Here is a 14,374-nt window from a genome sequence, read left to right as displayed (position 1 = left end):
TAAAGTCACTTTCCTCTTTTGCTTTTTGCAGAAACACATCTAAAGCAAGGGGTATCAACAGAGCAGCCCCACACAAGGAACTGCACTTCTGTAATTGTAAATAAACCTCTGCTATTTTGGAGTAACCCTAGCAACTCAAGTGTCTTATTTGCCAATTATTAGTCATTTGCTCCATTCAGTTCTACCAGAATTACCTACTGTATTTTTGTTCAGATTGGAAACAGGATAAATATATCTTGCAGAAACTAGAGGGCCATTTGTCTGATCTTGCTGACAAAATTTTGATTGATGTAAGGAAAATTACCACCTTACCTGCAGCATAACGTTTTGATGGGGACAGACATGTCAATGAGTGGATAACATTATGGCCTGTCACTTGAGTTGCTGCTCTAGAGAGCAGCTAACAAGAAAGAAGTAGCAGGTGCATATAAAAACGTACAAACTGACCAAAAGACGTACAATGGATTTACCTAGGATAGAAAAGTCCTTTTCTATTTTTAAGCAGGTAGATAGCATACACTACAGCATACATGCAGTGAATGAATGCAGTAAATCCTGGTGGTTGCTAATTTAGCATACACAAACCACTTGAAATAATTGTCATCTAGAATATCTCGCCAACTATATAATATTAAACTTCAGAAGTCATTCTTTCATGCTCTCATGCGATCCTCTGCTCATGCTTTGAATGGGACAATTTGTTTTCCTGTGGTTCCTGCCAGCATCACTGCGGAAGCCCTTACCCAGATAAGCAGCTAGTCCACTGCTGAAGTACTTGCCTCCACGCCACTTACTGTTTCTTGCTGAGACCTCTCTTTTCAGAGGAATCTGATCCGTCACTGCCATTCATTAGTGCTGCAGTGCTTTTGAAGCAGAGATGCAATCCTCTGCCAAAACTCAGGAACAACCCTCGCCACAGAAAGCCCTGGAGGTAGGTGCAGGCTCCTAAAGAAAACTTGACGGTCCCTGAGTAAAGACAGCACTGAGGTTGCTTAGACTTCATAGAGTTGAGCAAATCATGTATCTTACAAATTTTTTTTCTGAAGCATTTTGCATGCCTTTGGAGGTCACAGACATTCCAAGTTATGCATATGCTAATTCATATGCTGTTTCTGTAGAAAATTTAAGCCATTTCCTAGACAAGCCAGCTTGGAGGGTGAATACTAAGTTGTATTTTTCAAGTAAATACATCTGCTCCGTTCCTTCCCCTCAGTTTTGCTTCATTTGACTATCTTCTAGCTATAACAACAAGAGACATTCCACCTCACCTAAAAGCAAGTAGCATTGTGAGCCACTGAGGGGAAAAAAAAAAAAGTTTAAAAACTGACCTTAAATAAGTCTACTTGCTTGAAACTTTCAAATCAAATTTGGAAGAAAAAACTAGCTAGGCTGCTAACCTACTGAGTTTTGAGCAGCAGAAGTAAAACTTTATTAATAAAAAGAGAGTCTTTGTTATGCAGCAGTAAGTTTTAGCTGTAAAAATTTTAGTCGTTAATTTCTGCAGTGAGCAAGCAGTATTCAATGCTCATACGAACCCCAAGTTTTCCAAGACCAGCCCAAGGCTGGATTCTGCATGTCTTATAGTTTTGTTCTAAAGTTAGCAAGAGAAGCCCTTTAAGGTTACTGTTAACCTTAAGATTTTCTGACATGCTTGAGTTCCTTTCAGCACCTTGCACTGAAAGGTGACATAACCGTACCGCCTCTGCTCCCTTGGTCTGACCGCTCCGGCAGCACAGATCTCTTTACGATGTCTGCAGTGACCACAAAGGTATTACCCTGGCTGGGAACCTTCCCTTCTCCCTTCCCACCCAAAATGCCCCAATGGACCTGTGCCAAAATCCCCCCCCCCATTTAGTGCACACAACCCCCTACACTATTTAGTGCACCAAATAGTATCATCACTGCTCCCTGGTAAGCTGATGTAATAAGCAGGCACACCAGAAGTGCGTGCTATCCTTTTAAGCCATCGGAAAACGAGATTAATCTTTTTTCACCACTCAATACTTAACTTTTTTTTTTTTTTTTTTGGTAATACACAGAATTTCAGAATACCCTGCAGATCACCACACTCCTTCCTTCTTTCATCTCACCTGGGCTATACATCTGCTTATTTTCAGCTTAAAGCTCAGCCTCGAAACATGTTTCTTGATTTAGGTTGTTCCCTACAGGAGACTCCAAAGTATTACCCTGAAAGATCAATTCTCTCTCTTCCCTCGCAAAATGCATTCTGAGGCCACAATAAACGCTAGAAATTCCAATATCTTCACAGAGCGCTGTTCTCTGTGATAGCTGTAATGGTAGGTGATAGGTCTTGGTATTTCCACAAATAGCATTCCAGTGCCCGACAGAAATTCGGGAAGATTGAAACCACCACATAATATTCCTGCAAAAAGGAAAACGGTGGGAGAGTCAATTCCAAACAAGACCTGAGTCTCGTTTATTCCAGAAGCAGATGCATTTCATTTTCCATCATGGCCAGGCTAACTACCATTTCACCTAGTTGCTGGTGACAGATTCCTCACAGATGCTCACAAAAAAAAAAAAAACACTTGTGCTTTATTCCTTTCAGGCTTAAAGCACATAAATGTGGAGAAAAACACCAGGAATCCTGAAAAACTTCTGTTAACATCCAGCTAATTATCCAGGAAATCTTCCTCCTAGACAAGGTACCGGTCCCCACTGCATACACCAGTTCATAGCTGTCAGAGCAAGAGGGTCACAGACAATACCACTTCTTTTAAGTTAATCAAACAAAGCCAAGATCACGGTCAATACAAGTTTCCACACAAGGACAAAACATTCGATACTTGAAGATCTATTGTATTTAGCAGAAAGACTTAAGACCTGATGGTCAGATGCAAAAGCTGGAAGCATTGACTAGAACAAGGTATGGACACTAAGCAGTGAAGGTAATTAAGCATTGAAAGAGCTTACCTAAGGATGTTAAAATTCTCCGCTATTTAAACTCTTTCAATCACGATCAATGTCTTTCAAAAACTATTCTGCTTTATGCATATGGTATTGCACAGGATGCACGAATGACCTGTAAATTCTATGACTTGCATGTTGTAGAAGGTCAAACAAGATTCAATATTGTTTCTATCATTACAGTTCCAAGTGACATGAGAGATAAAAAATGACAAAGCTTTCTTATGAGTATAGAACTGTTATACCTGGGGATGAGGCATGCAAAAAAATTAAGATCTTCCAGTTTGAAAGTAATTCTTGAGAAAGGAAACAGTCTAGTTCCTACTGAAACTATCAAAGTTTTAATAAAGAATATAAAGATCCCCCTTGGCTCCCCCCAATACCAATAATCCCACTGCAAAGACTATAACAGTACAGTAATTCCAAGGAGGAGACAGGAAAAGGAATTATGGAAAATTTGAGGATTATTTTATATTGCATTGAGTTTCCTCAGACTCCTCGAATAAGTGTAGTGTTAACTAATGCTAAATTATATCCAATTGGCAAAGCTTTTGAGAGGACCATGAATATAGTGAAACAGTTCTATCTTGGAAAGATAGAATATATTTTTCTTAATTATTGTCAGCGTGCAATCCAATTCCAGATAGTAAAGCCCTGTCTGCCTTCAACACGTGACAGCTGATCCATACCACTTTTAATGTAGTCCTGCCCTTTCTTAGTTGGCAGAAAATAAATAGAGCACACAATTTTCAGAGGCCATTTGCAAAATTAAGATTCACACTCAAAGCTATAAATATGTAATTTAATATTAGCATCATGTGAATATCCCCAATTTTATAACCTGAAAAAAAAATACTGTAAAAACATTGTACTCGTTTAGGACTTCTCATTTTTAGATACACAAAAGTTTAAACAAAATACTTGCCCGCAAACAAGATTTCAGCTTTCAAGAGCATGGGAGTTAGTGACTACAGCAATCACACAACTTTCCATAAGCTGAGCACGACTCCCGCATGCTCTGAATGGCCCAACCATTTTGCAAGAAAACTAACTTACCAAAATTTCTTGTCATCCCTAAAATACCACAACCTTGACATAAGACAAACAAAAGTAAATGATTTGGCAAGACACACCAAGTGGAACAAAGGTCTGTGGCAGGAGTGAGTTAAATAGAAGACTGATGGTAGAAACCAATGCAAGAGCAAGCACAGGAGTGCTTATATTGAGAGTTTCAACCTCAAAATCATTGAAAATACTGAGAAAGTGTTATTTAGTGAGCAGTCTGAGACAAAAGACTGAATAATACCACACTGATGATTAAGAGGCAATATGACATTTTCAGCACTGGTCACAAGGATCACTCAAAATCTCAGATGCAGCAGAAGTAACAAAAGAAATATTTGCCATAACATGAAGGAAGGAAAAGAGAAAATTAAGGAAATAAGCAACCCATTTTAATTTGTGTCTGTATCCTGCTGAGGAAACAAGCAGTTTGTAAGTTGTACTCTGTCATGTAATTCAGTATTAGCTGCAGGCTAATAAATAGGACAGTAAAGCATATGCAAAGACTGATTTATAGGATCCAAAGACAGATAGCCTAAGTCTTGCAGCTATTTGCATCTTCCTCGCATACAAACACAGACTGATGTGAAGTTTCCTGGTGAGAGAGAGAGAGGGTGGGAGGGGAAGGGAGAGAAGAGATGCTCTGGAGAGAAATCTCATTGAAGAAAAGGAAAGGAAGAAAGAGGACTGGCATAGATTCTGGAGAGGGGTGGCGGGGGTGCTTCTTGGTTTGGTTTTGATTTTTAGATATATTATGCAGCATAGAGTACAATGCTACAATTTAAATAATTTATAATAAAAGGAAAAAAGTCAACGGGACTAGGAGAGAGATTAAGATACCAAGGTTTTACAAACTTCCACCTTGAAGATAAGTGTGCTATGGCACAGTGGTTCAGAAGGCAGTACAGACTGCATAGAGAGCTAGGAAACTTCATATTATGGTGTGGTTTTTTCCCCTCTCAAATTAATAGGCTAATGATTACAATAGTGTCAGGACTTGCTGTAATCATCCTATTTAACTGATGCCCAGCAGGTTTCTGCTCCTAGATCTAAAACCTTCTTTCAAAGTCAAAGACACGGAGAACAGTGAGGACGTGATGTGAACAAGCATCCCAGCACGAGTAAGAGGGGAACAAGTGGTGGTGTTAATCATGGCAGAAGGTTAATACATTAGATTAAAGCTAAAAAGCAGTACAACACATTTTGGGGTGGTAATTATCTGAGAACTGCATTTCCTCTCCTGACAGCTACAATGGATGCTGGGAAATCAGTTGCCCAACTGAAGAACTTTTCTGAGCAAAAGTGAAGAAGGACTGCAAAATTTCAATTCAAAACTACAACTTTGGCTATTTTCTTGCCTCAAATAATCTCACAGTTGAGTGGGGAACTAACTGCAAAGTGAGCATTCTTTGCCTAACACTGAAAAATGCTATTTAATCCTTGAATTCAGATAGGACAAATGCAAAACCAACACCCAGCTTTTCCCTGGAGTTCAGTTCTACTGGCCTTGAAAGCAAAGCAGTTCAGCTCCACCATTCAGAGGTAAATACTATACAAACTTTAAAAACCCCATTTACCTCAATACCTAGCACATGTTTGCTGAGTGGCCTCCATTCAGCACAGCTAACAGACTTCCAGAGACTTCTGTGAACTCCTAGCTTTGAAGTCGAAGGGAGACAGTGCAATGCAAACACCCTTAGCTCTGAACTCAACTATTCAGCGTTAACAGGGTCCACCGTTCCTTCAAACAAAACTCGCAAGCTTCTTTACTTTAGAATGACAGCTTCAGCTTGTAAATGCCCACCTCCAACCCAGCAGACAAGTTTAAGAAGTGCCCACACAGTAGAACAGTTGCAGCGTATGTAGCAGTATGCCAAAAGAAAAGCAGGTAGAAAGGCATGTATTGCATGTAGACCTGGAAGTCCATAGGAGGGTTCAGTATGCACGTGGAAGACATTTTTTAAGAAAGGCTCCCACCTCAACACAACCAAAGGTGGTTGTAGGTACACAAAGGAGAAAAAGCTAAGTAGAAAAGAAAATTAAGGTAAGGTCATCTTTAGCACAGATCACTGAGAAACAATATATTTCTAACTGTTCTGTATTTTGGCTTGCAAAGTTTTTTTAAAAAGAAAGCTGGGCAAATACTCCATGCATCCCAAGAAGGCTGACTGCAACTGAGCAGACTCAAACCACTCTGCCAACAAAGTAAAGCCTAAATCAGGGCAAAGACAGGTGGGGAATTCACTTGCACTTTGCTCAGGAGAGGAAACTGTCACTTGCACAGGTGATTTTGAACTCCTTAGTTCAGTTGTCCAATAACAAATATAATATTTTTGCAGAAAGCCCTTTAGCTGCAGTAACCACTGCATTTCTGAAAGAGATCAGTAACTATGCTTCTTTACACGGTATGTCTAGCACCACAATTTTCCAAATCTTCATCTTGGTCTCAGTCACTTGTGTCCACAGCCTGAGTTTACTCCCTTCACTGGAAACTCCTTCCGTTCTCCTGTATAGATGGGATCCATAGGGCTCACTGTATTGTAAGCGCTTTGTTTAGCCAGTTTATTCTTGCAGGCTTTCACATTAATGACCATCCTTGTCTACTAAGAAATCCTCACCCACATTTCAAATTAAGTAAAGCACTACTTTTTAGCACACCCCCCACCCCCACCCCCACCCCAAGTGGGCAAGTTAAGAATAGGTTCCATTCACCACGAGGTTTGGAAGCCCATCAATAACTTCTCTACAATTAAACAGGCAGAAGAAACTACCAGGAGAGAGTTAACAATGTATGTGACTCAAACTTCTCTGCTAAATCTTTTAGCTGAGTCATAACCAAAAAATAGGTGTCATTTTGAATGGTAACGTCACATGGCATCATGAGCAATCGACTCCTATGAAAATTTGTACATCAGAAAGGAGAACAATGAAAAGCTGCCAAATACATTTTGCAATGGCACACATCTGGTGATCTGAGCTGCCAAGCTATCCACTGAGAGGAAGTTTTCAGTTAGCAAAGGCATTTGGGATACGCCCTTAGCATTTGATGTTTGTTTCTGATATCAGCACTCCTGAATTAATTTCTGTGCAGTTGCATTAATTTTTACTGATAATTTTAACTAGACACTGCAAAAGCTGAATGTTCTGATCACAGAACAGGAGCCACAGCCATAATCCAGCAGAATCAAACCCTACCAGCAACAGCATCATAGGTTGAAGAACAAGTAACAAAGTGGTAATTCTGTTTTTTGAGTATGCCTGGCATGTGAGAAAGCTAATGGCAAGGAGAAACAGTATCGGCCAAGTAACCACTATTCCTTCCTTTCATCTCAAAAAGAAAAAAAAAAAAAAGAAAGAACTGGTACTTGCAAGACCCTGCAGACTGACAAACGGATACTACAGAACAAAGGAAGCCACCAGCAGGGAAAACTGGACAACCCAAATTAATACACTTTGCACCCCAGCTGCAATATGCTGGGAAGTCACATTACTGCTATCTTCCTCCAAGAAGTAAGGCAGCATGAAACGTATGAAATCACCCTGTCCGTACTTTTCAAACAGGAGTGTAAACCGAGGTAGGCTGGAACACATTTATTTGCATTTGCCAGCCTCCCTACTTCTACCAGCTGCACTGCTTGCCGGGAATTTCCTCTAAAATAGAAGTTAATAAGTAGATATGACTAACTGGAACAGCAACCAATAAATAACATCTTATTTCCACAAATTTTTGGATAATATCTTTCATCTAAATACCAAAATCTTACATAAATTATTTAGGCGTTTTATTATTTAGGTATTATTTAGGCATCTCCTTTATATTGTCTGGTGGCGAAGATACTTCTCAGAATTGCAGACAAGAGAACATGGCTTATCTTCCTCTCTACAGAGGTCCACCCTGTAAGATGAATTCATGGAAAAGTCACACAAAGCCAAAGGAGCCTAGAGAGCTGAGAAGGTCTACACCCAGTGGTGCTTTCCATTTCAGTATTTTTGTTCTTTGGAGGTTCCTTCTCCTCCCTTAGAACGGATGTAAGAAAGTACAGGACAAAGTGGGCAAGACTTTTCCCTCACAAACAGGGCAAGAGGAAACAGCTTTCCATGACACCACTCTTGGGAAACAAAGATATTTACTCAGGTTCTTTGCTTTCAAAAAGATTTTTTTTATATATACTTTCTCATTTATTAGTGAGTTCATTATTTATATCTTGTATTTGATCAAGAACATGATATATACATCATGAGCAACATCACACTTAGAAATCCATACATTAAAAACAAGCCCAAGCAACTTCATCCCTTGCCTACCCCTCTACCAGGCTCAGGTAGAGCTTCATTCAGGATAAAAACAGAACCCTGGACTTACATTTGCCTTTGGAAGGAAAATAAAACAAAACAAAACAATTATGTACATTAATAATCTTCCAAACAATTTCTGAAACTCAGTGGTGTGACAGGAAAGCCATATGAATTTCCCAAGTGGCTGCAATGAAGATAAACTTTTACACAGAACTCCCTGCTTGTTTGGCATAGAAACGGAATGCTACTGAAGAAACAAATATACCAAGTTAGGAAAAAACTGACACCTAACCATTAGTTTATGAACTTCCCCTGTATCCCAGCTGCGGCTTTGCATTCTTCCTGGGAACACCTTTTCTAATTTATACCTCCTTGGCTAACGCAAGCACGAGAAACAAGGAATACATGCACATTGCAGGCGTGCAGTTCTGAAAATGGGATCCAGCCTACAAATGGCACATCAATCACTTCTCAAGGATAAGGCTTCATTTCCCAGTTCTAGTTCCCCCTCAAGGCTCCATTTTAGGGCCGGTACTTTTCAATATTTTTATAAACGATCTGGATGTAGGAATAGAAGGTATTTTGAGCAAGTTTGCTGATGACACCAAACTTGGAGGAGTTGTGGACTCGAATGAGGGTGGAAAGGCCTTGCAGAGGGATCTGGATAGGTTAGAGAGCTGGGCGATCACCAACCGCATGAAGTTCAATAGGAGCAAGTGCCGGGTCCTGCACCTGGGACGGGGAAACCCTGGCTGCACGTACAGACTGGGCGATGAGACGCTAGAGAGCAGCCTAGAAGAGAGGGATCTGGGGGTCGTGGTAGACAGCAAGTTGAATATGAGCCAGCAGTGTGCCCTGGCGGCCAGGAGGGCCAACCGTGTCCTGGGGTGCATCAAGCACGGCATCGCTAGTAGGTCAAGGGAGGTGATTGTCCCGCTCTACTCTGCGCTGGTGCGGCCTCACCTCGAGTACTGTGTGCAGTTCTGGGCACCACAGTATAAAAAGGACATGAAACTGTTGGAGAGTGTCCAGAGGAGGGCTACGAAGATGGTGAAAGGCCTGGAGGGGAAGACGTACGAGGAACGGCTGAGGTCACTGGGCCTGTTCAGCCTGGAGAAGAGGAGGCTGAGGGGAGACCTCATCACAGTCCACAACTTCCTCGTAAGTGGGTGTCGAGAGGCAGGAGACCTTTTCTCCATTAACACCAGTGACAGGACCCGCGGGAACGGGGTTAAGCTGAGGCAGGGGAAATTTAGGCTCGACATCAGGAGGGGGTTCTTCACAGAGAGGGTGGTTGCACACTGGAACAGGCTCCCCAGGGAAGTGGTCACTGCACCGAGCCTGTCTGAATTTAAGAAGAGATTGGACTGTGCACTTAGTCACATGGTCTGAACTTTTCGGTAGACCTGTGCGGTATCAAGAGTTGGACTTGATGATCCTTAAGGGTCCCTTCCAACTCAGGATATTCTATGATTCTATGATTCTATGATTCTATGATTTTGGACGTTGAACAGAAGAAGGAGATGTTTCCTTTTGAAAGAAGGCACATCATTCTTCCTAACTGCCTGCTTCTGTGAAACAATGGCTTTGTCCTCATCTCTCTCCCCTCAACACAACAACACTAAGTTGGAGTGAAAGAAGACGAAGGGAAGGTAAAGCTCTTGGTGAGAGGGAACAAGTGTTTGAAATCCCATCTCCCATTTTCTCACCACACCCCCAGCTGATGCTGAGTTAAAGCAATAGCCAGCAGATGAGAATGAACCAGACAGTTAAAACAGAACGAAGAGTTTGAGTAATTACTAGTCAGATGTGGACACCAAGGAAGCGAGCATTACACTCTTTATATCAGTGTGACTATAAAGAAATAAAGGAATGCAGGGAGCTTTTTCAAGCACCCTACAATCACAAAGCCATTCTCCCATGCTCTGTAATTTCCAAGCCAGCGCAACCTTCCTGAATGGTTGACATGGGCAAAAACTCTCTATGCTGGTCCAGGGTTCGGAGCAGCAACATCATTGCACACCTTACCAAACCTACACTTAACTTCTCCTGGTGCAGCACATGTAAATTCTGCAGACAATCTAGTTGTGCAAACTGGAAAAGAGAGAGAGAGCACGCAGCCTGAGGGAGATCCTCGTAATCACAGCTTTACTGATACCATTGGCGGTGCCAGCAAGAGACTTCTTCCTGTTCACAAGGTGATAACTTTGAGGACCTTGATTAACGTGCATTACTCAGGCAGACAAATTCAAATCTACCCGGCAACTTTTGCAGTCTGGATGAGTCTGATAAATAGCTGCAAGGCACGAAAACTGCTATCTGAACTTATTATGTATACTAGAAAAATATTTTTAACAGCAAGATCTAAAATGCATATACTTCTGACCATGGATGAGCTTATCTCCTAAATGGCTCCAAGTGTGGTACTGGGCTCGCATTCCAGCCACCCCCATGGCAGAAGGACAGTTGTGACGCAGTGCTACCTCTCCTACCTGCGCCCCCAGCCTAGGGGCTGAAGTACCACCAGGACAAGAGCCGCTGTACTTCCCTGTGATGGCAAGGATGTTACTTTTAAGTATATTTCACACAAATAGCCTGGGGTATAGAACCATACATGTGCTGAGCAAGAAAATAAAAGAAAAAAAATCAAAAAATAAAAAGTTTTGAAGAATCTTGAACATCTACCACCCCTCCTGATAACTGTTTCATACAAAGTGAAAGACCATGGAGTTTGCAATCAACCTTAGCAAGTATGTTGAAGGTGATTATATTTTCATCCCAGACACAGGCTCTACTCTAGAGCAGACGTATAACACCGTACAACATACTTTCACACCTACACTCCACTTCTTTTACAAGCAGACCTACGGATGGCCTGATGTAACACTTCTAGGGCCAGCTCCAGCCCAACAGCAGTCTCAGCTGTACGAGTCAGATGTTTTTATTACTTACTTCTTTTAAGCTCTAGAAAGTTCTTTCTCCTAGTAGTTCTTCCCGTTGTTTAATAAGTAACTGAAGCTATTCCAGATACAACAATACTGAGACAGGTCAAAATACCTGTAGAGGTCAAGTCTGCCTTATGATTGCTAACCAGGAGTTTGTGTGTTGCATTGCGTTCTGGAGCAGCCTAACCATACAGATTTTTTATTTTTTTTAATGTGTAATTATTTAGCATGCTTTTCACACTTGAATATTTCAGCTCTGATATCTGATAGCTTGACAGCTTTTTTTTCTCTTTTTTTTTTTTTTTTTTAATTCCAGGGTGTACTATGAGCACTAGAGCAGTTTTCACGGTGTACCCAGTGAGTTAAATAAATTGATGGTGCAATTACAGTGACAAGCATCACACCAGAAAAGAACTAGAGAAAAAATAGTAAGCAACTCTGGAAAATGAAACCACCTCTCCCTCTGGTGTCACTGAAGGTATCAGCTTCATGTCTAAAAACCTCAAGAAAAAAGCAACTGATGAAAGACAAGCTGTCCCAAATACCACAAGGATTACAGAAAGCCCCTCAGTTAAGAGGCAGACTGCTTTTCGTCTGTGTTGACTAACCAAACACTTTGAAAAGCAGCTAAGACAAAACTGAGGAGTACTAGAACATATCCTAGGAGGTCTGCAGAGGGGCTTTGTTGCATATTCCAACCCCTGTTGCAGCAGAACAGATTTTAGGAAAATGCCATGAGTCTGAACAAAATTGCATCACGTAGCAACAAAATTTTGAGGGACTTTCTGGAGAGAAAAAATAGCAGAAAAATGGTTTACGATAAATAGATTATAGATTTCTACTATCCATTCAGTAATTACTCTGGGCACTCAGAATATCCGAAATCAGTGAGGAAAAAAAGAAATAGCAAACAAACCGCTATATACACACAGTTTAAAATGTTATTTACACTTCTACACAGGGACAAGTTTCCTGGAAGGACACTCGAATTATATCATTAATACAGATCAGATTCTGGCCAACCTCACAGTATTTTAGACAATCTTTACACAAGCAAAACATACACTTATTTCAGAATATGAATGACCGCCATGCAGACTTACTTTTTTACTTTACCAAATTACAGACAAGAAGCATTCCATTCGATCAGTACAGCAAAATGTAGCAGCTCTGGATTTTTTGAAAACTGCCCTATCCACAATTGTATTAAATTACTGTATGTGCAGCAGTGAGAGATAAGAAATAGAGAAGAGCTATTTCCACAGGCACACCAAAGGGTGGTAAGGTATATGGATGGAAATAATAGGTTTCTCTGGCTTTACTATTATGATTCTAAAGTGCAGAGAGAAGAATGAATGTATTGTCATTTACACAAGCCTTGTAACAGAGTCAGAAAGGCATTAGCATAGACTCTACTGAAAAGCATTCTCGGTACTACAAAGGTATCACCTACCAGTAAGTATTTTGCAATAATTTAAAGCAAATAAAGTTATCATCTTTTGTGTACGATTTCCACTAATTACGATATAATACATTAACAAACATGTCCACATAAACATGTAAGGAGAGGACTGGGTGGTAGGGGGTTTAATTTCAGTGATCATTTTATTTGCTGAAAGAGGTACCTACTGTTCCGATTTAAGGTGCCGAGTAGAAGTAGAACATGATGTATTCCAAAGCAAAATTTCTCTTCCTGTATCCACCAAATATTAATCATGCAATATTGAGAAATGTAAATCACTTTCTCATTGCTATAATAAAATATCTTATGCCTAGGGAAGCAAACAGATCTTTACATGAAAAAGATACACTGATCCTTTTTTAAACCTTAACCTTTGTTGAAGAAATCCCATATGATTTTATGTTCAACTGACTAAGCAAAAGCATGCAAGGCAGAGTATTAGCTTGAATTTAGTAGGTTTAGGGACAGGACTATCAATTGAGCAAAACTTCAATTACAGACTAATTTGATGCATACACAAGTACATTACTGCAATTCAATAAACATCTCTTCAGAAGTAGACAATTCCAATTTGCTCTCATTTCAGCCTGTGTGCATGCATTACAGATTTGCTATTATCCACACTAAAATTAGTCAGACTAGAAGCACTCACCCATGCAATCCCAGTGTTTCACAGTGCTGCATCAAGCTAACCTCAAATGAACCACTTAACTTTGCCTGCTTACTACCCAGGAGCAGAGGAGTGTACCTTCCCAGAACAACACTACTCTCCTGAGTTTCTTCTGGCTAGGTGTCTGCCTGGGTACTTCAGCAACAAATCTATCGATGTCTCGTGTTGCATGTCCAACCATTCACTTTTGTAACTCATTCTTCCATTTTTCTCCTTCTCATACTGTTAAACATGGAAGTGTCAGGCACATGCCCAACTCTGCATATTCTGATATTTGGTTGCTCTGGAAGATCAGCTCTACTTAGCAATGATACAACACTAGATACACCACTCTTGGCAACTCAATTCCATTTTAATTGTGAATTAATTTCTCCAGATTTGAACAAATACAATTCAAGATCATCCAGTGGGAATTAAAAGCACTTGGCATCTAGTGTGAATGTTCTCTTCATGATCTGTGTAGTCTGAATATCTACAACACTCAACACTTGATATTTAAGGCATTGTGAAAGCATTAGCATATTGATCACCAGGTGCCAGAGTAAGTTGGCAGAAAGTGATATAGTGGATGAAAGTGATCTTGTTTCTGCAACAGTCCTCCATTTTCATATAAAATAAAAACATTTGGATCAGTAAAATTATACTCCTTGAGCAGATCCGTACTTCAACTTCCTTCCACCCCATGTCACCCCCACCCCAAATACAGAATGAAGCACTCTCGGGGTGACTTTGCCACCTTCTGCTCTCTTCTCCTAAGACGCAGAGAACGTCCCTGTGGTGAAGCTCAAAGTAAGATTAAAAAAGTAGCACAGTAAATAACACCTCACTAGATGCCTTGTGGAAGCTCTTAAGCAAGTACCACCTCGCAAATGTAGGCACAGTATCACCTCTTGAATCACAGTAAATAACAGGGCTAAAAACTCTAAGCTTCCTTCGAGAACTACTGATGTCTCTACTGTGTATTTTAGGACGTGAGCAGAATCATCCCCCACCATTTACTCCCAGCAGCCC

General features: G+C 40.6%; 1 protein-coding gene across 11 annotated transcripts in view; it reads right to left on the bottom strand.

The window, feature by feature from the left end:
- PTPRT (protein tyrosine phosphatase receptor type T) overlaps positions 1–14,374 on the bottom strand; it is a 582,374-nt gene that overhangs the window by 268,164 nt on the left and 299,836 nt on the right. The gene's annotated exons all lie outside the window — the stretch shown is intronic.

Source organism: Anser brachyrhynchus (genome assembly GCF_964034855.1).
Source record: "Anser brachyrhynchus genome assembly, chromosome: 16".
NCBI classification, from domain to species: Eukaryota; Metazoa; Chordata; class Aves; order Anseriformes; family Anatidae; genus Anser; species Anser brachyrhynchus.
The sequence above is the reverse complement of the archived record's forward strand: the minus strand, read 5'-3'. Positions and strand labels throughout refer to the sequence as shown.